The sequence below is a fragment of the Mesocricetus auratus genome, unplaced genomic scaffold, assembly GCF_017639785.1.
Source record: "Mesocricetus auratus isolate SY011 unplaced genomic scaffold, BCM_Maur_2.0 Super-Scaffold_100691, whole genome shotgun sequence".
Lineage (NCBI taxonomy): Eukaryota > Metazoa > Chordata > Mammalia > Rodentia > Cricetidae > Mesocricetus > Mesocricetus auratus.
This window is the reverse complement of record NW_024429267.1, coordinates 49661251-49680769: the sequence shown is the minus strand read 5'-3', so window position 1 is coordinate 49680769 and position 19519 is coordinate 49661251. Positions and strand designations below refer to the sequence as shown.

Below are 19519 nucleotides of genomic sequence, written 5' to 3'. Positions count from 1 at the left end.
GGGATCCTAGCAGTGGGAACAGGGGCTGTCCCTAATGCTTTGGCTGGCTTTTGGGAACCTATTCCTCATTCTGAGTTGCCTTGCCCAGCTTTAACACAATGGGAGGAGCTTAGACATACAGTACCTTGCTTTCAATGCTTTATTGATACCCATGGGAGGACTGCCTCTTTCTGAATAGAAACAGAGCAGGAGTGGATTGGGGGGGCGGGAGGGATAGGGAAGGTAGGAGGAAACAATGGGAGGAGAGGAGGGAGGGGAAGCTGCAGTCGGGATGTAAAATAAATGAGTAGGTTTAATTTTAAAAAAGATGCAGGGATGAAAGACAGGGCTGGAGTACAGGGACGGTGAAAGGAAGGGGCTGTAGGTGAGCTCTGTGAGCTCCATGCTGCCCGTTAGCCACGAACCCTCCCTCCAGCCCCTCGGCTCCCTGACTTGTCCGTGGATTATTCATGACAATTGCATCTGAGAAATACCTTCACCATGCATCCTCGCTCACGTTTCCATGACTTTCCAGGTTCGTCACTCAAAGTTTGCTCCGTCACTCACAACTGAAAACCATTTAGTAGACACCTGCAGCCACTCCCCCTCAGGTGACTCCCAGACAAGATGTCCTACGAAAGGCTTACCTCTGTGTGTCCCCAGATGACAGCCCTGCTCCCTCATCAGCCAGCTCTTCCCATTAGAAATTCAATGAGCCGAGAGAAAACAACAGATCCTGCTCCTGAGTCTACATCTGTGGGAATTTATCTGTCAGGTAATTGAGGAGGTTGCCGCTCACTGTCACTGGGGCGTTCGGCCTCTAACCTCATGCCACCTCTGAGGTGATTGCAAATGAGACAGCTTCACTCGCCGTTGGGGCAGAACGGGGGTGAGAATGGGTTTTGCTGGTGCAGGGTTTTTCATTTAATTAAATCTAAGTTGGTATCTGCCTGGAAGACCTCAGTGATGCAGGAAGGATGGCAGGAAAACCGCCTTTATGGGTGTTTAAGGGCAACATTAACATTTCCCGGCGTAATTAAGGTGTGGCCATGGTGTTTGTTATTGGGGGTCATTCTGTCATCACTTACTTCACAGTATCGCAGCTGCTTTATTAGAACCGTGACCTTGGGTAAGTCACTTAACCTCTGTGACTTCCGATATGGAGCAGGGTTATTAATGTCTCCTAAACAGACTGTTGTCAACATAACCTGAGACTCTCTCTCTCTCTCTATCTCTCTCTCTCTCTCTCTCTCTCTCTCTCTATACATATATATATATATATATATATATATATATATATATATATATCAGCATCTCTCTGCACCATCTGGGCTCTTTTTCAGAGTGACAGCATAAAAGCTAAGTTACTTATGTGACTGGGTTCAGAACAGCAAAGTAACTGCCCACCACTCCAGAGCATAGAGACTGCGACACAGAGTTTGACCTCTGGGTATTTTTAACACCTTGCCTACATACATTTATTTCCTGAGAAAAATGGTATTTACTTATATAGATCACTTGTAGTATGGTTGTGTTTTAGCACTTTTGTTTAAAGAAGGTTTGACTGTGGGAAAATAAAGGTGATTTATCATGAAAAAGAAAGAAAAGAAACCTTGCTCTCTTTGAGTGTTCCCATAGACTTTGCTCTGTATTGGAAGAAAAGAGGCACATAACAGAGAAAAGGCAATGTTGCAACTGGGAAGCCATCAGTGCTGGTCTGGGAGTGAGTGCTCACCACACAAGCACTGGTGAGCTGGGCTAGTTGTCTCCTGTAAGATCTGGTTATGAATCTGTCAAGCAGTTTACAAGGTTCCTGGTCAACTCAGCCATCATATCAATGCTGCTAACTAGGTTTACTGAAGGGACAACTGAAGTGGAGTCTTCCATGTTAGTCAATTGTTCCTTACCTTGACAAAATGTCTGAAACAAACAAGTCAAAGGAAGAGGAATACATTTCAGCTCCTGGTTTCAGAGGCTTCATTCAGTTCATGGCTGGTGGGTCCCATTGCTTCAAGACAGTGATGAGACAGGGCATGCTTGTGGAAGCCTGTGATGTAGGAAATTGCTCAGTCACAATTGGCAACTACACAGTTCACTGTTTACAGCCTTAAGCCCCATTGCCCTGGGAACCAGCATACCTGTTTTGAGCCTAGGGAGTACCATATAGGCCTTAACTTTGTGCCTGTCAACATTTCTCATACATACTCTCTGGGAGATATTTGAGTCTTGAACCCAGGAAGGATCAGCTCTCTCAAATTACCAGTCCCCCCACCCAAATCTGATCAATAAATGTCCTCATGCCATCTTAAATTAATTAAATTTTGTTTAACTCTAGGAATTCAGTTATTTATATTGTCTTTTACTTTGTAATAGAGAAATACTTTTGGATAATTAGCAGTCATTTCAGGAAGCAAAGCGTAATTAAAGCATTAGCAGTGTGTTCTGAATTTGGGTCTGAGATTCAGGAAAAGACACATTGAAAAAATTATCAAAGTACATATGATTACATTGTAACTGGGGACAGTAAGTGTTTTTATATAATATAATATATAATATGTGTGTGTGTGTGCTTTGAATTTAGAAACCATCCAAGCCCTCAAGGATTATTTTTAACTCATTGATTTGTCTAATGTTCCCACATTAAAGTTTCTGAATTTGTGATTTTAGTTTACATGTCAAACCCTTCTGTTATGTAGCATTGTAAGTTTTCATGAAATAAGTCACGGAATATGTCCTTGGCAGGTGGACCAAATACTGGAGACTTTTCATCCCTATCTGGGTTCTGAACTGAATGTTCATCCTTTAGCCTCCTAGAACATTTGCTCTTCTGGGCCTCCTACAACTTCATCCTGACAACATACAACATATTTTTACATAGCTCTTTGTGACTCTTTCACTCTGCTTGCCTTCTTTTGTAGAGCCATCCCTAGAATACCATCTGCCCTAGAAGCCTCAGACACTGCCTTTTATCTTCTGACCACCCTCTCTCTTCAGCCCCTATTTCCATACATATACACTCCATATGGTAGCCTGCTATATTACCACAAGACACTTAAATGTTTCTTTAATTCCTTGGGTCTATTATTAAATCATGAAAGAAAACTCATCTTCAAATGCTACATTTCCTTTTGGATACTTTCCTGAGAGAAAATTTCAGGAACTGGGTTCCCAAGTATACAAAAAGGATTACTTTCCAATGATTCTTGAAATGACATCATCTCCATGATGGACTAGTGGAAATCTTCATTATTTCTGACCCATGAAAGTGATGCCTTCTAACGCAGAGAACTGTTCAAAAATGTTATCAGAAAAGATATGTGATTGTGACTTTTGTTTGCTCTCAATCATATCTTTTTTTTTCTTTTGAGAAAGGGTTTCTCCATGTAACCTTGGCTGTCCTGGAACTCAATATGTAGACTGGGCTGGTCTCAAACTCACAGAAATCAGCCTTCCTCTTTCTTCTGAGTGCTGGGATTAAAGGTGTGCAGCACTACTGCCCCACATGTATTGAGTTTTTGAAGTTATAATTGTCAAAATGACAGCCTAGACTCACCTGTGGAAAGAGGAATTGGCTATGTCAGTTGAGTTTGTGGTCATGTCTGTGTGAGATTGTCTTAACTGATATGAAAAGATCTGGTCTGAACATGAGTGGCATCATTTCTGGGTTTGGGTACAGGGACTCTCTAAGAATGGAAAAAATCAAGCTAAGTGCAAGCAATCAAGGGTTAATGCATGCATACATTTATCACTTTTCTTGACTGTGGAAGACATGATGTGACTAGCTGACTCGTGATCCTATCCTGACTTCCCCATGATGATGGGCAGTAGCGTGGAATTGTAAACTGAAAAAACTCTCACCCAGTTGCTGTTCATCAGGGTATTATCTCACAGTAACAGAAATGAAATGCAATCAATTGTCACAGATGCTCTCATGTTCATTGTGTTTGTGGTTGAAGGATTAGAAAATCATTTATAACTTCATGTGGCAACTTTGCTTTCAGTTAGACACCAAAAAAGTTCACTATCTTGAAAACATATAAAATCCCCAACTCATTTTTTCAGGTTTAAAGGATGAACATAGATGTAGAAAAAGGATCCCTTAGCTTTGGCCATCTCCCTCTTCTCTCTTTCATATGTGACATGCTGTCTGCTCTCACAATTCCTTCCTAACTGTTCGGCAGCATGGTGACTTTGGGTGTTCCTTCTTACCCCGGGCATCATTTTTTTCAGTACTTTCCATGTCTCCCTCAATACACACTTGCCTTCATATACCCAGTTGCCTTTTAGATTTTGAGGTGATTTTTCAATGTAAAGGAGGCGACCAACTTCTCAGGATGACTTTCAAATGATTTCACACAATTCATCCCAACCAGATTTTCCCCTCCCTCCACTCAACCCAGTTACCCCTGATATCTCCTCTTTCCCAGATCCACTCCTTCTCCTATTCCATTCAGAAAAGAGCAGGTCTCTCTGGGGTATAAAGCAAACACATCATAGCAAGATACAATAAGACTTGCCACAAACCCTCATATCAGAATAGTTTTACTTTGGCTTCTTGTGATCCTTCTTCAAGTTTGAGGGGAATTATAGCCTTTTTTGACAGAGTCCCAAGGCAGAATATTAGATGATGAGAGATTAGGAGTACCAGCAGACTTGGAAGAAATAGCTGTTAGAGGGGTCTCACCCTTGAGAGAATACACTTACTCTTCAATGCACAATTCATTCGTGAGGGTAGAATCTACTCCAAATCTTAAAGCCTCACCTAATCTCACCTATCACCATTTCACAATGGCAATGTGATTTCCACATTAATTTTTAGAGAACCCCCATAGTAGATTCAACAGAATATTATCTCTCTTTGTTTCTTCTGTATTCTTATTTTTTCCTTTTTGCTTGAGTGGCAGTCACTAACTGTGACTTTCAGGGGCTAGAACAACTTCTAAGGTCCAGACAGTATAAGTTGATCTTTGGAGTTTTGAGAAAGGCTAAGAAATGAGCCTTGCAACCTGATGGGGCATCATGACTCAGGACAGAGTCACAAATTAAAATAGCATATTAGAGTTCCAGCCCCCAACTAGTATATACACACACACACACACACACACACACACACACACACACACACACACACGATCTTCAATCCAATGAAACAAATTAAAAAGACACAGGAGGCAAAACGACAATTTGATGGTGTGAAGACAGAATTTAAGTATATAAGTATAAGTAAGACATTTATTCAAAGAACTTGTCCAAGTACACAGTGCATCTCTTCCTGCTGGCCTGGAGGTAGTCAGTGACCAGTGACACAGTGTTATGATTCTTGTATCATAGTTGACTTTGTGATTGCCTGTGAAATAATATCAGTGGGTTGTTCTCTGCTTGTTAAAGCAACTTCAGCATCTATAACAAGTCATTGGTTGAAACTTCTGATGAAAGGATATTATTTTTATGAGCCTTACTACCAAATGAACTTTGGATGCAGAAGGCTGACCATTAAAATGTGGCTGAGAGCATTGCATGCAGTCTGAAAATGTACACATGGATTGTGAAAGGAAGTGGTATATGAGAGATCATGAAAACGTATGGACTTGGTCTATTGAATAATTAGGCTCTGAGAAGAACAAGACTCAAGGTTTGTTAGGATCAAACTGTAGGGATGCAGGACAATTCAACATAGGACCAGATTGTTGTTGCTGTTTTCATGTTAATATCTGGTATTTTTTGTAGAGTGTACTGTAGCTTCCCTTTGGGAAGAGTCAGTAAACAACTGCAATGTCTTTGAGACACCATTGACCAATAATATAAGATGGTGAGGATTGGTGCTCCTGGCCTTCGTTGCTTTCATGAATCACTTGCTTTTTCCCTCTGTTCAGAAAAGGAAACTTTAAGTTTATGTCTTCATGTATCATTCCCTACATTGCCTACATGGTTGTTGAAGACACCTACCAGAATTCAGAACACTGGGTCTCTCCCTTAAAGATGAGGGTCAAGGACAGCAGCAACTTCAATACAGTGGACCAGCCATGATCCTTGGCAATGTCAAATCCATATCATCTTCCAGTGTACTGATTACTTAATTATTTGGCCTTCATTCCTCAAATGAACTTGTTCTCCATCCTAAATAGGAAAGTCGCAATCTAAACGTCACCATTGTCAACAGCTGAAATCATTCACCATCATAAGTGGAAGTTGCTGTACTTCTAAGTGATTTAATTAAGTACCCAACAATAAACATCCTTCAACCCTGGAGGCTGATGAGTCATGTCTCCATCTCCCTAACCTACTATCTTCTCATGTTTTCAAATACTTCTTACATAAAGTGCTTTCCCTATCCAATTTTGGATCTTCAATGAGCTTTTCCTTATTTCTGTAAAATCCTAATGTGTTAAACAGAAAAGTCAGTGACTCTGGTAAAATGCATAGTTTTACTAACTCTATGCATCCTTTCCCATACCTGTGGATCATATGAAAATCCACAGTTATACTGTCATTTCTCACTTCAAAACCACACCACTAATCTCCAGTGGGTTTGTGAAGCTATTTTACACTTATAATCTGTCTTTCTCTTGTAAATTATCTTCCATACTCTGAAGCATAATCTCCTATCTTTACTTTCTGTATTGTGATAGTCCTACCTTATTAACAAACATACAAAAGTAGAAGAGAATTTTTATAAGCTCCTATCTATACCTATCTAACAACTTGCATACCCACATTTTGTGTAACACTGTTTCTGGGTGGCCAAATACTCATCACAGATAGGGAACTGACAACAGATCAAAGTAAAGATACCACTAGTGTTCAACTTTGTCAACCAATGTGTTTATTGAGGTGAGTTTATTGAGCTAACTTCCAGGAATATGGCAACCATATCACTGAAGGCTGTCCCCAGCATGGGTGACTCATGAAAAAGGAAAGCCTTGGCCTCTCTGTTCAACTTTCAGGCTATTTGACAACTCAGAGAGTCTTCTCTTATCAGTAGTCTTTGGAGAGAGGGAGGAGCTTTGCACATCTGATAAACTTCATGACTTTCCTGAGATTTGTGAGTTGTTTACTTCCTGAGTCTTAAGGAGCTCCCCTTTAGAACTTACTGAGTCATGATGAGCTTTCCTCAAGGATGGATTGTTTCAATTCAGAGGATAATTGCTACCCAATGCCATAACATACATATTGTCTCTTCCTGCCCACAACCTCTCTACAAGATGGCCAGAATAATCTTCCCTTCTCTGTCTTACACTAGAGACATTTCCTTTCTCTGAGCTTCATTCCGGTCAGCATGCAGACATGCTGGTCTTTCTCTCATCTTAACAGACGTTATTATTTCTTGACCCTATTTAAAACTATAGCTCCTTGAAATACAAGAAAATGTGTTGTTTCCTGTGCAATTGACCACTTACCCTCTACTATCTTTTCTCTTATATCTTCCCAACTCAGTCTTCTCTCCTCACCATTCCCATAAAATTGACATCTAAAGATTCATTCCACATTCCTGACCCACACCCCCTGACTATGGGTGTCAGTGAGGAGGCCTAGGTAATCTATGGGGCCTTGGGTAGTATTTACCCCAGGCATACAAATAGACTTTGAGTGCCCATGCCACAGTATGGGAGCCTCTCTCAGCCAAGACTCTTCAGGGAGGGCCTAGGCCCTGCCCTGGATGAAATGACAGTTACTAGAGATCCACCATGGAGGGCCTCACCCTCCTTGGTGATCGGAGTGGAGATTGGGTGGGGGACTGGGACCCTGGTGTGGAGGGCAGGGGAGAAGGGGAGGGAGAGGGAGCTGGGATTGACATGTGAAACAAGATGTGCCCCAGTTAGCCTGGGATAGCCCTACTGTAGGCATTAATTGTGAAAATATTCATAATGGTTGTACATATATTTATACAACAAATGATCTTTCTGGTCAGGGGGGTTTACAAAGTCAACCCTTCTACCTCCTTACAAACATCTTAGCCTTCTGGTAGCTATTCACATCCTAAATCACCAACTACTTCTTCATAGGTTTTCATTTTGTTTAAGTTCTTCTTGGAGGAACAAGGACTAATAGTATACAGCTAGACTGGCCTAAAACTCAAGACCTTCTGCTATAGTCACCCAAGTATTGAGACTACATGTATATAGTACCTCAACTAGTAAGATATGTATGGATATTTCAACTTGTGGATATGATAAGTTTTAAACAACCCTAGCTGATTATGGTATTATATAATTCTCTGTATATATTATCATCAATGTGCAAACAATTTTAGTTTTTATACTATTATGCTTAAGAGAAAACTGATCTGTTTATTCTCTTATAATGTTATTCTCTTGTAATAGTTTAAGAATTAATATATCCTTGGATTATGGAATGGAACCCTCAACTTTTTCTATTTCAGAAAGAGCTTTTACAAAATTGTATATTTCCTTTGTAAGATGACTTCACCAAGGCATATGCCTGTTCCTATTGCTCTAAGTTTTGAAAGGTTGTATTCTGTTCAGATTACATTTTCCCTGTGACTTTTTAAGATTTGATGTGTGAATGATGCCCGCAGAGGCTGGTAAAGGGCATCAGATTCCATGGATCTAGAGTTATAGGTCATTATGAACCACCCAAAATTATTCTAGGAACAGAATTCAGATACTCTCCAGGAGTAGTAAATGCTCTTAACAGCTGAGCCATCTCCCTGTCCCCTTTGTTGTTTTACTTATTTATTGTTTTGGAAGTTTAGTAATTTCTGTTCTCAGTTTATTATTATTATCATTATTATTTTTGTTATTATTATTATTATTTCATTTCCTAATTTCCTGAGGAAGAATCTTAGGGATTTGTTTCTTGACAATTTTTAATTGTTCTTATTTTCTAAGGCATTCATCCATTACTCTGAGACTTTCACTGAATGTTGTGTTGACTGCTTCCTATTAATTTAATTATGTATTATATAAATATATACATCATATATATATATATATATAGAGAGAGAGAGAGAGAGAGGGAGATCTGTGTTTTTAAAGTTTCTCCAGAGATCTGTATTTTTAACTTTCTCCAGAGTTGTTTCCATTGACCAACTCCTTATTTATAAATGTTTTCTCCATTTCTCTAAGAGTCTTTTGTTTCTCAGCTTGTTACTGATGTGTCCTTAATTATATTGCAATTGCCAGCATATCTTGTGTGACTTCCATTATTCAAAATTTGTTAGGATATGTCCTGGGGCTCAAGTGATTACATGTAAGGAGAGTATGTATCCACTCTATTGAATGAGCCATGTTCTGTGGATGTCACTTAGACCCTGTTGATTGATGGAGCTGTTTGGTCTGAGTATCTCCCTGTTGATTTTCCAGTGGCTGAATCTGTCAGTTACTGAAATTGGGCTTGGGAGTCTCTAGCTATGATAATGTATTTATTTTTTTAGCCTTGAATTTCTTCCCATCAGTGCCTGCCTCACACATTTACAGACTTTCTGTTGGTAAACACAGATATATTAACTATTGCTATACTGTAGCTTAACCACTCTTTCCCTTAACATAATATCTGTCTTTGTCCCTAAAATATTTCATTATATGTCATCTGTTTAATGGTTAAATTTCTTTTTTAATCATTTGTACTTATTTTAATTGTGTGTGTGTGTGTGTGTGTGTGTGTGTGTGTGTGTCTGTGTCTGTGTCTATGTGTGTGTGTGTCTAGGGAGGAGGGTAATGTGCACATAAGGTCAGATGTTCCCAGAGGCCAGAAGAAAGCATCTGATTCCTTGGAATTGGAGATACAGGCTATGTTGAGCATCCTAGAGTGGGTGCTGGGAACTGAACATGGCTCCTTTACAAGACCAGTGTGTGCTCCCAACCACTGAGCCAACTTCCCAGACCCTTGATGGTTAACTTCCTGTGTCACCTTGAAGGGGCTACAAGATGGTAAGATATGGTCAAGCATTATCATGTCTACTTCTACTTAAAGTATATTTCTTATAGACAATGTATAATCAAGACTTCTTAAAGTTTTAATTTGAGATTTATAATATAATGACAACATGCATTTCTTTCCCTTCTTCCCTCCAAACTTTTCCATATACCAAACTCTGGTCTCCTTCAAACCCAGGGTCTCTGTTTTCACTAGTTTCTAATTTTTTATACATATATGCTTGTAAATATAGTTGTTTTAAACTATTCTGAGCACTTTCTGTATGTGATTGGTATACTTAAGCAACGCTTACAATGGATTTTTCTAAAATACAATTAATATATCTTATTTATTAGTCTGCAGACAGTCGCCCTTATTTATATGTTTTTCTGTTCTTTTCCTTCATCCTCTGATTTTAATTGAGCATGTTATACAATTCAATTTTATCTCCCCACTTAACTTGTCTATTTTCATTCATCTTTGAGGTTTCTGAACACTGATTTGAGTATACAACTGTACCCAGCCCCAATCACTTTCAAAATTGTGTGACACTATGAAGGACATTCAAGCACTTTAACACAAAACATTCCCAATTCCTCCTTCTTTGTGGTTTATATTATACACTTACTGTGCCTACTTTTGTACACACTTATCTATTAAATCAATTTAAATAATAACAACAAGAATTTAGGATCTGGGGATGGACAGATAGCTCTGTAGTTATTAGCAATGGCTATTCTGGAAGATTACCTAGATTTGCTTCCTAATATCTGCTGGTGGTTCATAACATCCCTAACTCCAGTTCACTGGGATTTAATGTTCTCACTGTCCTCTGGGAGTTCTAGGTGTGCACATGGTACACAGACACACATGCAAGCAAAACACTCTTATACATAGAATACTATTAAAATTTTTAAGTCATTTTTATTTTTCTGATATTTATTCTTTTGAACTTGTGGGCCACATCAGAACTCTTTTAATCCTTCTGGAAGGAATGATCTAACATCATCTATCCACCTTAGCTCCTAAAGCTCCCATCTGCAGAACAAGTCACACTGAAGGACAGGTGACCATCCCAAGAATACTTACATATAGCAGGCAGACTGACTTACACAAAAGTGTGACTTTATGATCATTTAGTTGGGGCTAACTGTGAACAATTACCTAGTTGACTGAGGCCACGATTTCATCCAATGTCTTTATTTTTTAAACACTTAGTTGTCTTTCAATTTCCCTGGAGACTTATTATTTTTCTGAGAAGAGCTGGTCTTGGTAATGGATACCTGTAATCCTTGTACTTGGGAGGGTAAGGCAGGAACATTGCGTTTGAGGCCAGCCTGAGCCTGCTCCCCTATACTCCTGTGTCCTGAGTGGAGGGGAGGAGCTCTTCCTCCTGTTGTCTAATTAATGTGTTTGTATAGTAGTTTTGGTTCAACAGAAAGACCTCTTATGGGGTCTCTTAGCTTTTCCTTTACAAGTGTTTCTCAGATAGCCCTCTATTATGCCTCCTAAGAGAGACAGGAAAACTGGACAATATGAAACTGTGTATGTCCCTTCTGATGCCTTGAAGTCTATACTGGCCTGGAGTTGGTGAACTCCCTGTAGGTTGGGCTTTGATAAAAAGAGGTGTCACAGGTACAGTGTCTCACTAACTCTATGTGTTACTCATGGGTCTTGGAAACCACAGAAGATCACAACTAGATGGTTCACTTTGTCAGTCTGAAGAACAAAGCACAGTGACACGTATCTAAAAAAAATGAGTCAAGAAAGATATGGAAACAATGTGAGAAACTCATGTAAGATATTGACAGACAATCTGATGGCCGAGTAAAGCAGCTTTGACAGCAGGGATTTGGACTGTGTAAACTCATAAAAGACGAAGACAAAAGCAATCCCCATGGAGCCATGAGAAACGAAAGCGAGCTGAAGAGCATAGCACAGATAGATAAAGATGCTGGCCTGCAGAGCGAGGTAAGGAGAGCTGGGGTTTGAGCGAGCTGAAGAGCATAGAACAGATAGATAAAGATGCTGGCCTGCAGAGCGAGGTAAGGAGAGCTGGGGTTCGATAACATTTCAATCTGAGACCACTCTGGAAAACGTAAACCTGTGAAGTGCTTCAGTTCTAGTTTCCAGTATTTCCTAAAATTGCTTTTAAGGCAGCTCTGTGAAACCTGATGCCTGGCAGCCCAGATATGTTGGAAGCATTATTTCTGACAGGATGGCACTTCTCAGTGGTCACGCAGGAGCCATGATTCCTCAGGGAGTCATTTAGTACAAAATGGTCTTGGTTTGCCCATTGAGCAAGGAATCCAACATATGTGTTTATGCATTCCACTCTCTGGATTTGGGTTGTCACTGTAGACTCAGATAGAGCATGGAGTTCAAAGTCTCTATACCCAAAGGACTCAGATGTTAGTGAGCAAAAGATAAAATAAGTAGGCAAGCATTTAGTGGCTAAAAATTAAATCTGATAGTTCATCTTCAAAATAAAAGCTGCCTTCAGTCAACTTAGTTACATCTAGAGGAGAGAAAGTCTCATGGGCTCCTGCTGGCAGCCTGCTAAGTCCATTACATCGCATCCAAACTCTGCTAGTTTTGTTATGTCCCCCATCCAATCTAGAAACTTAGAGTCAAAAATACCAACATTTAAGTTTGCCTAGTGGCCTGCAGACCTGAGAAGGTCATGAAGCTGATAATCTTTAAAATGCATCATTTGTAAAATTCAGATATGAACCACATATGGCCTGTGAGTAGCAGAGGGAAAGACTAGATCTGCATGATATGGAAGATTGTAGCCCTCCCCCCATCACTCAGTGTTAAAGGGAGGTTGGACCTGTGCCCAGGTTGTAGGAACTGTTCTTGACACTCAAACATTGTGCCCACCATTCTGCCTTGATTTCCTGACTCTATAGAGTCCCCAGCGTTCTTATTATTGTGGGGTGGGGGGTGTTTCTCACATTGAATGTGATGGTTGATCTAAATCATCTTGACTGGATTTTCAATCATCTTGGAAGCAAGCCTCTGAGTGTGGACAGCAACACCCCACAGGTTAGACTTCCTAGATTTAATTAAAGAAGGAAGAAATCCTTGGTCCAAAACCCATCCCACTTTACTGCCTGGATGCTGGTCCAATGTAAACAGCTGCCTCTTCTCCTGCCACTGGGACTTTCCTACCATAGTGTACTATATCCTGAGGTGGAGCTGTGATCCAGAGTGAACCCTTCCTTCCTTAAGTTGCTTTAGTCAAGTGTTTAATGCCAGCAATGAGAACGCAAATCAAATTAGCCAGTGGCGAAGTGTTGAGGAAGTTAAATCACGAAGACTTCCTACCTTTGAGGTGTGCTGGAACAGAAGCAAAGAGGTTCCACAAGAGTTAGTCAGCAGGATGGGAAAGGCAGAGTTCTTGAACTGGAAGCATGCATGAAGCTGCACAGAAAACAGGGACAATGGAGGAAGATGGGAGTGAGACCATGCAAACATCAGTGCAGCTTTCTGGGAAAGAGAGGGATGCAAGGAGGAGACCTCATGTGGCAGGGAGCCTTCAGGAGGGAAGGAGCAGGAAGCACCCATGCTAAGGACACAGAATAAACTCTGAGCCAAGGGGCCACTGTCAAGGAGATTTAGGTTGTAGCTCAGAGATGTAAGTGGTGACTCTGAGGAGGGCCACTGGCAAAAGGTCGCACAGAGACCTTGTGGAGAATGCTACTGCAGGAAACCCAGATGTGATCTCTGAGAAAGAGGAGAAGAGTCTGGCCTGAGTAGATTTCCTCATAATTCAGTGGAAGACCAAGTCTGCAGCCCTCTGCATTGCTGCACTCTGAGTGGAAATCACGGCTAAGGATTGGCATTGGCCGTCAACACTGGGCCATGTCATCTCAAGGCCTCAGTAACTTCCTTAAGCTCACTATGTCTGTTCTCTTGGCCCTGCTGAAATTTCTCTCAGAGCGGTTACTCCCCAGCTCCTGAAAGATTCTATTCCATTCTTGAAACTGCCTCACCAGTTCATCTTTCCTTTTTAATGTTTTATTAAGTTAGAATTTGGATGCCTGAAATATTTATTCACTAGTCATTATTCAATGGTAGAAAATCACATAGAAAGTCCACCTGTGAGGCATTAAGCAGCACAGAGACAGCCAGTGTTGCTAAGAGAGCATCTCGATACCCAACAGACTTGGTGCTCATTGGCTTTAGCTTACACTTGGCTTTAGCTTACACTTGGCTTTCCAAGCCCCCTCTCCCCTAACATACCTCTGGATTGAAAGTGGTAGACTAGTAAAGCCTGTGTCTCTGAATGAGGCAGCCATAGACCTTATTGATCATCCTCAGTTGAAAGCAAAACAGATGCACGAAATAGTGTTCAAGGCTTCACTACCCTACAGCATTCCCCCTGACAAGATCTAAAAGACAATACAAGAGTCATGCAAAGTACTCCTTAGAAGCACAACACAATTTTGTTTAACTCGAGAAACAGGGATGGGAAAATGACCTACTGGGCAGTGTGCCTTCCATGCTAGCATGAAGACCTGAGTTTGGATTCCCAGGTTCCACATAAAGGCAGACGTAGGCTTGCACATCTGTAACACCTACGGTGACTGGAGGCAAAGACAAGAAAATGCCTGGAAAGCTCATGGCTCAACTAATCCAGCATATGCAGTAGCTAACAAGACTGCCTCAAACAAGATGGAAGGTGAGGACTGACACCCAAGATTGTCCTCTGATAGCTACACATGTGACATGGCATCTTACTCCCCCACACCCCTCATGCATGCACACACATATACACACACAAATGCCGTGTGTGTGTGTGTGTGTGTGTGTGTGCGCGTGCGCGCGTGCGCATGCACGCACACATTTTATTTGCAATTAGATTAGAAGGGGAGTTTGGGGGGTTACTAATACTGAAAAATGCCATGACATTCAATCTGAACAAATGAAACCCATAAATGCAGCGCGTTTTTCTTAATGAGGCGAGCTGTGTTTAAATCCCTGCCATATTTTAAAATAAGGATGACTGCAATGGAATTTGCATGGTGAAAAAAATAAAACAGTTGTGGATGCTTCTTAATTGATTAAAATTATTTCCTGGGCAAAAGCAACCAAGGAGGGCTCAGAATGACTGTATGTAATTGTCTGAATTAAAAACAAATTACCATTGTCCCCTTAAAAGCATGGCTTGTTGTGTAGAGTACAAGGAACATGGTGCATGCTCTGCACTTTGGCAGCAGTAAAATGCCTGTTAAAGTGTGTCATGAAATATGACCCCGAAAATTGGTTTAAATTGACTTGCAAATGGCACAGTAGCATGGATTAAAAACTAGTTAAGTCATGAGAAATATCAGTGATCATCACTGCAGTGGACACTTTGGATTGGGGGTCTGCAGCTGCATTCAACCTTTTGATTAGAGGCATTTGCATATTGACAGCCTGCTAAGGGAACAGCTTAGACAATGTCAGGTTCACTCAAACCTCTGAGGAGAAGCATGCTGGATTAGTGATGACCACAGATGACTGGACTGTTCCCATCAGGATGCGGCATTTGTGTCTACTCCTGGGGAACATTGGCAGGCTCTGTGACTGCTTTGACTGCGAGATCACAGAGGTGACCATCTTGTCGCTTCCTAGCCCAAAGCTAAACTCTTCTACTCTTGTCTCGCCTAATAGTCTCATTTGCTCTTTCTGGACACACAGCCTTTCTGCTGTGAGGAACTCAAATGAAACCAAGAGACACATAGGGGCATCAGAAGGCTGAATAGTTATGCTCCCAGCTACAATCAATATGACCTACAGACCTGGAAAGGAAACTGCCTGGCCAAACACTGATTTTGAAGTATACAAGATCACAACCTAATGACAAGAGAGTGAAAAAAATCACAGGGGAGACCCCAGTGTGACTCTGAAATTCATCAAATGATGAGGAATTATAGTTAATTTTGATTGGCGTTGTTACTACATAGCAGTACCTAACTCATAACTAATTATGCAACAGTTTCAAACTTTGCATAAAACATAATAATACAATCCCATCAACAAAAATAAGTATCTACCTTAATTCACATGAAAAAGTATTTGAGCGTACACAGATAGATATTGAATAAATCCACACAGATATTCAGTTATTAGCCCTTAAAAATCTTTCATAAAACTATCTTGCCTGGATGTGGTGGTGCAACCCTGTAATCTCAGCCTGATGCAAGATGATCCCACTTTTGGGGAATAGACTGGACATTGTAGATATTGTCTTGGTTTGAATCTTCAGCACTACAGATGTTACTGTCATAGTTGTTTTTTATTTTCTGTCAACTCAAACAAATGTAGATATACACAGGAAAAGAGAGTATCTCGGCCAAGGAACTGCCTCCATCAGATTGGCATGTGGCCATCCCTGTTTGTGGGGCATTTTCTGGATGGCTGCTTGATGTGGGAAGGCACACTCCTCTGTAGGTGGTACCATTTTGGGGGAAATGAACACAGGCTGTATAAGAAACCCAGCTGAGCAAGCCAGGAGAAGTGAGTCAATAGAGGCATTAATCCATGGCCTTTGCTTCCGTTCTTGCCTCCAGGTTTCTGCCTTGGTTTGGTAGACTATAACCTATAAGGTAAATAAACCCCCTTTTTCCCAAGTTTTTTGGTCAGTGTTTTATCACAATAACAAATAAACACACTAGAACAACTACATATAATGTATGTATTATATACCTATGCATTTCTTATATTATATGTTCATATACATAATAAATAGCATAGTTATGTTACATAAAATGTAGCATGTACATAACACACATGCATATTACATGTACATTTTGAAGCCACTAAAATGGGACATTTTGCTCAGTCTAATCCATTTCATAGTTTTAAAGACAAATGCTTGGGGTTTTATTGATAGTTAAACTTTCTGGACTTATTTCATGATGATGGGTGGTATTACTTTAAAGATATAAGATTATATTTTTAGTTGCCATCCTCATACTTAGTTATATTTAAAGTAAGAAGAAAAAACCTGAAACAACCCCAAAAATATATATATATGTACATATATATATATATATATATATATATATATATATCAAGCATCACTATTTTATGTGACAAACTCTGACAACCCAAGAATGGATAAAGTATTCTCACCCCACATCAGGACATCAAGGTTCCCATCTCTACCTGCTGCTTGGCTGACTGGTAAACTGGTCCCCACAGATGCTCCATGATGTGCAAACAGACCACGCAGATGTGTCCACAATGTGCAAACAGACCATGCAGATGTGTCCACGATGTGAAAACAGACCACGCAGATGTGTCCACGATGTGAAAACAGACCACGCAGATGTGTCCATGATGTGAAAACAGACCATGCAGCACACCTCCTACCACGCAGTACAACCACAAGGAAACACAATTCAGTCCTTCAAGCTTTCTCTCATCAGCCCTTATCTAACTGTGACAGCTTCAGACATGGTTCTAATGTCCCCATCCGACTCGGATCTGGGTTTCTGAAGTGGTATTTGATTCAGGACTGAATCCAGTTCTTTAAGGAAGGAATACAAAGGATGAAATTTGAACTATCTCAATTTTTTTAAGTTTTGCAGTACCCAGGGTGACTATACCAGGAATACTGCTGACACTGCAGAACCTCACAGAGCTTTGACAACAAGCTTGGATATTCTTCTTCCGAAATCATATGGATAAAGAAGCAATCATGATGAACAGATGGGCACTTCAGATAGTGCAAATTCTGAAGTCACCTTCTCCATTAAAACAAAAAGTAAAGCAGAACAAAAATGTCTCTCCCTTTCATCTTCATTCTGGACCTGGGACTTGCTAACTTTGCTTGCCATGGGACACATGATATGTGCCACCCTGTCAAGATTCCTAGGCTTCTCTCTGAGTGTTCTATGTTGCTCAAAACCACTGAAAGAAGAAGAAGAAAGTTTTGCAGTGAAGTCAACCTCCAGGGTGATGAGTGTAAGGCATGAGCAAGATCTGAAAATGAAGCTTCTTGGTGTCTCCTCACTCTGGGAACATTTGGGAGGTCTGCTGGCTCCTGTCACTTGAAGCAATTGAACTCAAATGAAATAGAATGAGAGAAAAAAATTGTTCCTCCTAATGTCTCCTTTATCACCAAATATACCTGAACTAGAAGAAAAATAAATGGATAGTTACTGGATTTTGTGGTACACATGCGTGTGTACATGTGTGTGTGTGTGTGCGACCCCCGGGAAAGGGACCCCCGACCCGCGGGGGTGAGGTGATGAGGGTCGCTACTAATTTAGTGGGCCTTCACGAGCAGATCCGATCTGGAAAGTGAACTTCAAGAGGTTAATGGAAACAGGCTCAAGACAACGTTCGCTGATCAAGAGCCTTTATTTTTTGGGGCGCGCTGGAATTTATAGAGGAAGGACCTCAGGGGGTGGTACAAGCATGTCAATCAAGTCTCATTTCAAATATACACCAAATACGGTAAAGACAAAGCTGTAATTTTCCATCAGTCATCAGTTGCATTCCACAAATGCTTGTCAGAGTAAGTCAGGTGCAGGAATTAGGGAGGGGTAGGAAGTATACAACAGAACACTTTAACCTTTTGTTAACAAAGACAATTACTCTGTAAGGGTACTTCCCTCTGGCTAGGCGGGTGGGCTGCCCTGTGTAAATTTAACTTTAATGGTTAGCCTTTTCCTTTGTCTCAAGGGCATGTGTGCTCGCAGTCACGTAGGCAGAAGACCAAGAAACGGTTGACAGACTCCATTTTGTTCAAGGTTCTAGCAGTCCCCAACATGTGTGGTGTGTGTGTGATGAGAGAGAGAGAGAGAGAGAGAGAGAGAGAGAGAGAGAGAGAGAGAGAGAGAGAGAGAGACAGCACATGTGTGTATGTGTGGGTACCAGTCTGCACACATATATGGAGTGTATGTGTGTATGGCTGCATGTTGGACAGTGTATCTCAGATAATATCAACCTCTTACAATAAGAATGAATTTCCTCAATGAACCACATAAAAAGTGTGTGTTCCTTGGCTTGGAAAGTTGAATCCCCCTGACATCTACATAGTGAAAGGAGAGAACCAACTCCTGTGAAGTTGTCTTTGGCTATCCACACATGGGCCTAGGCATGCATACCCTCCCCAAGTATGAATAAGTAAATCTAATGAAATATTAAAAAGAAAATTTTCTTGAGACATCCAGCCATAGAAATAAAATACCAACTTTAGTTCTCAAAATGTCACTGGGGATATTTCATCAATTTCATAGCAACTTAGAAGAGCTCTAGGGAAACAAAAATAAAAGGATCATTTTATTGTGTATGGTCACCCAATGCCATGACACACATATTCAGCAGATAATCACAGAAAAGGAAACTATAGATCAATGCACCCACTGGCAGAGAGAGAATGATTTATTAATTAAAAAATAGAAAATTCAGTCTAGAGATACATAAAGTACATGACACAGTTCTTTTTAGAAAAAATATTCTTTTTAATTTTACTACACTGAAAATTTAACTGTGCTTATAATAAACTAGTTATCAGAATTTCAATATTTTCCCAATATAATAATAAACTGATAGCAAATACAACTAAAATGCCACTTCCTCCACAGAGGAGGACTGACTCATCCCTACATTTTATGAAAATGATTATGTTCAAAGATCAACTGAATCTTCAAAATAAAATCTA

The 19519-nt window shown here is 40.5% G+C and overlaps 1 long non-coding RNA gene across 2 annotated transcripts in view; it reads right to left on the bottom strand.

Moving 5' to 3' along the window:
- The window catches only part of LOC121137673, a 42530-nt gene extending 40554 nt beyond the window's left edge, over positions 1-1976 (bottom strand). For both annotated transcript variants that reach the window (XR_005874979.1, XR_005874980.1), the window contains exon 1: positions 1887-1976. This is a non-coding gene — a long non-coding RNA (uncharacterized LOC121137673). The remainder of the gene's footprint in view (positions 1-1886) is intronic.
- Between the last annotated feature and the right edge of the window lie 17543 nt (positions 1977-19519).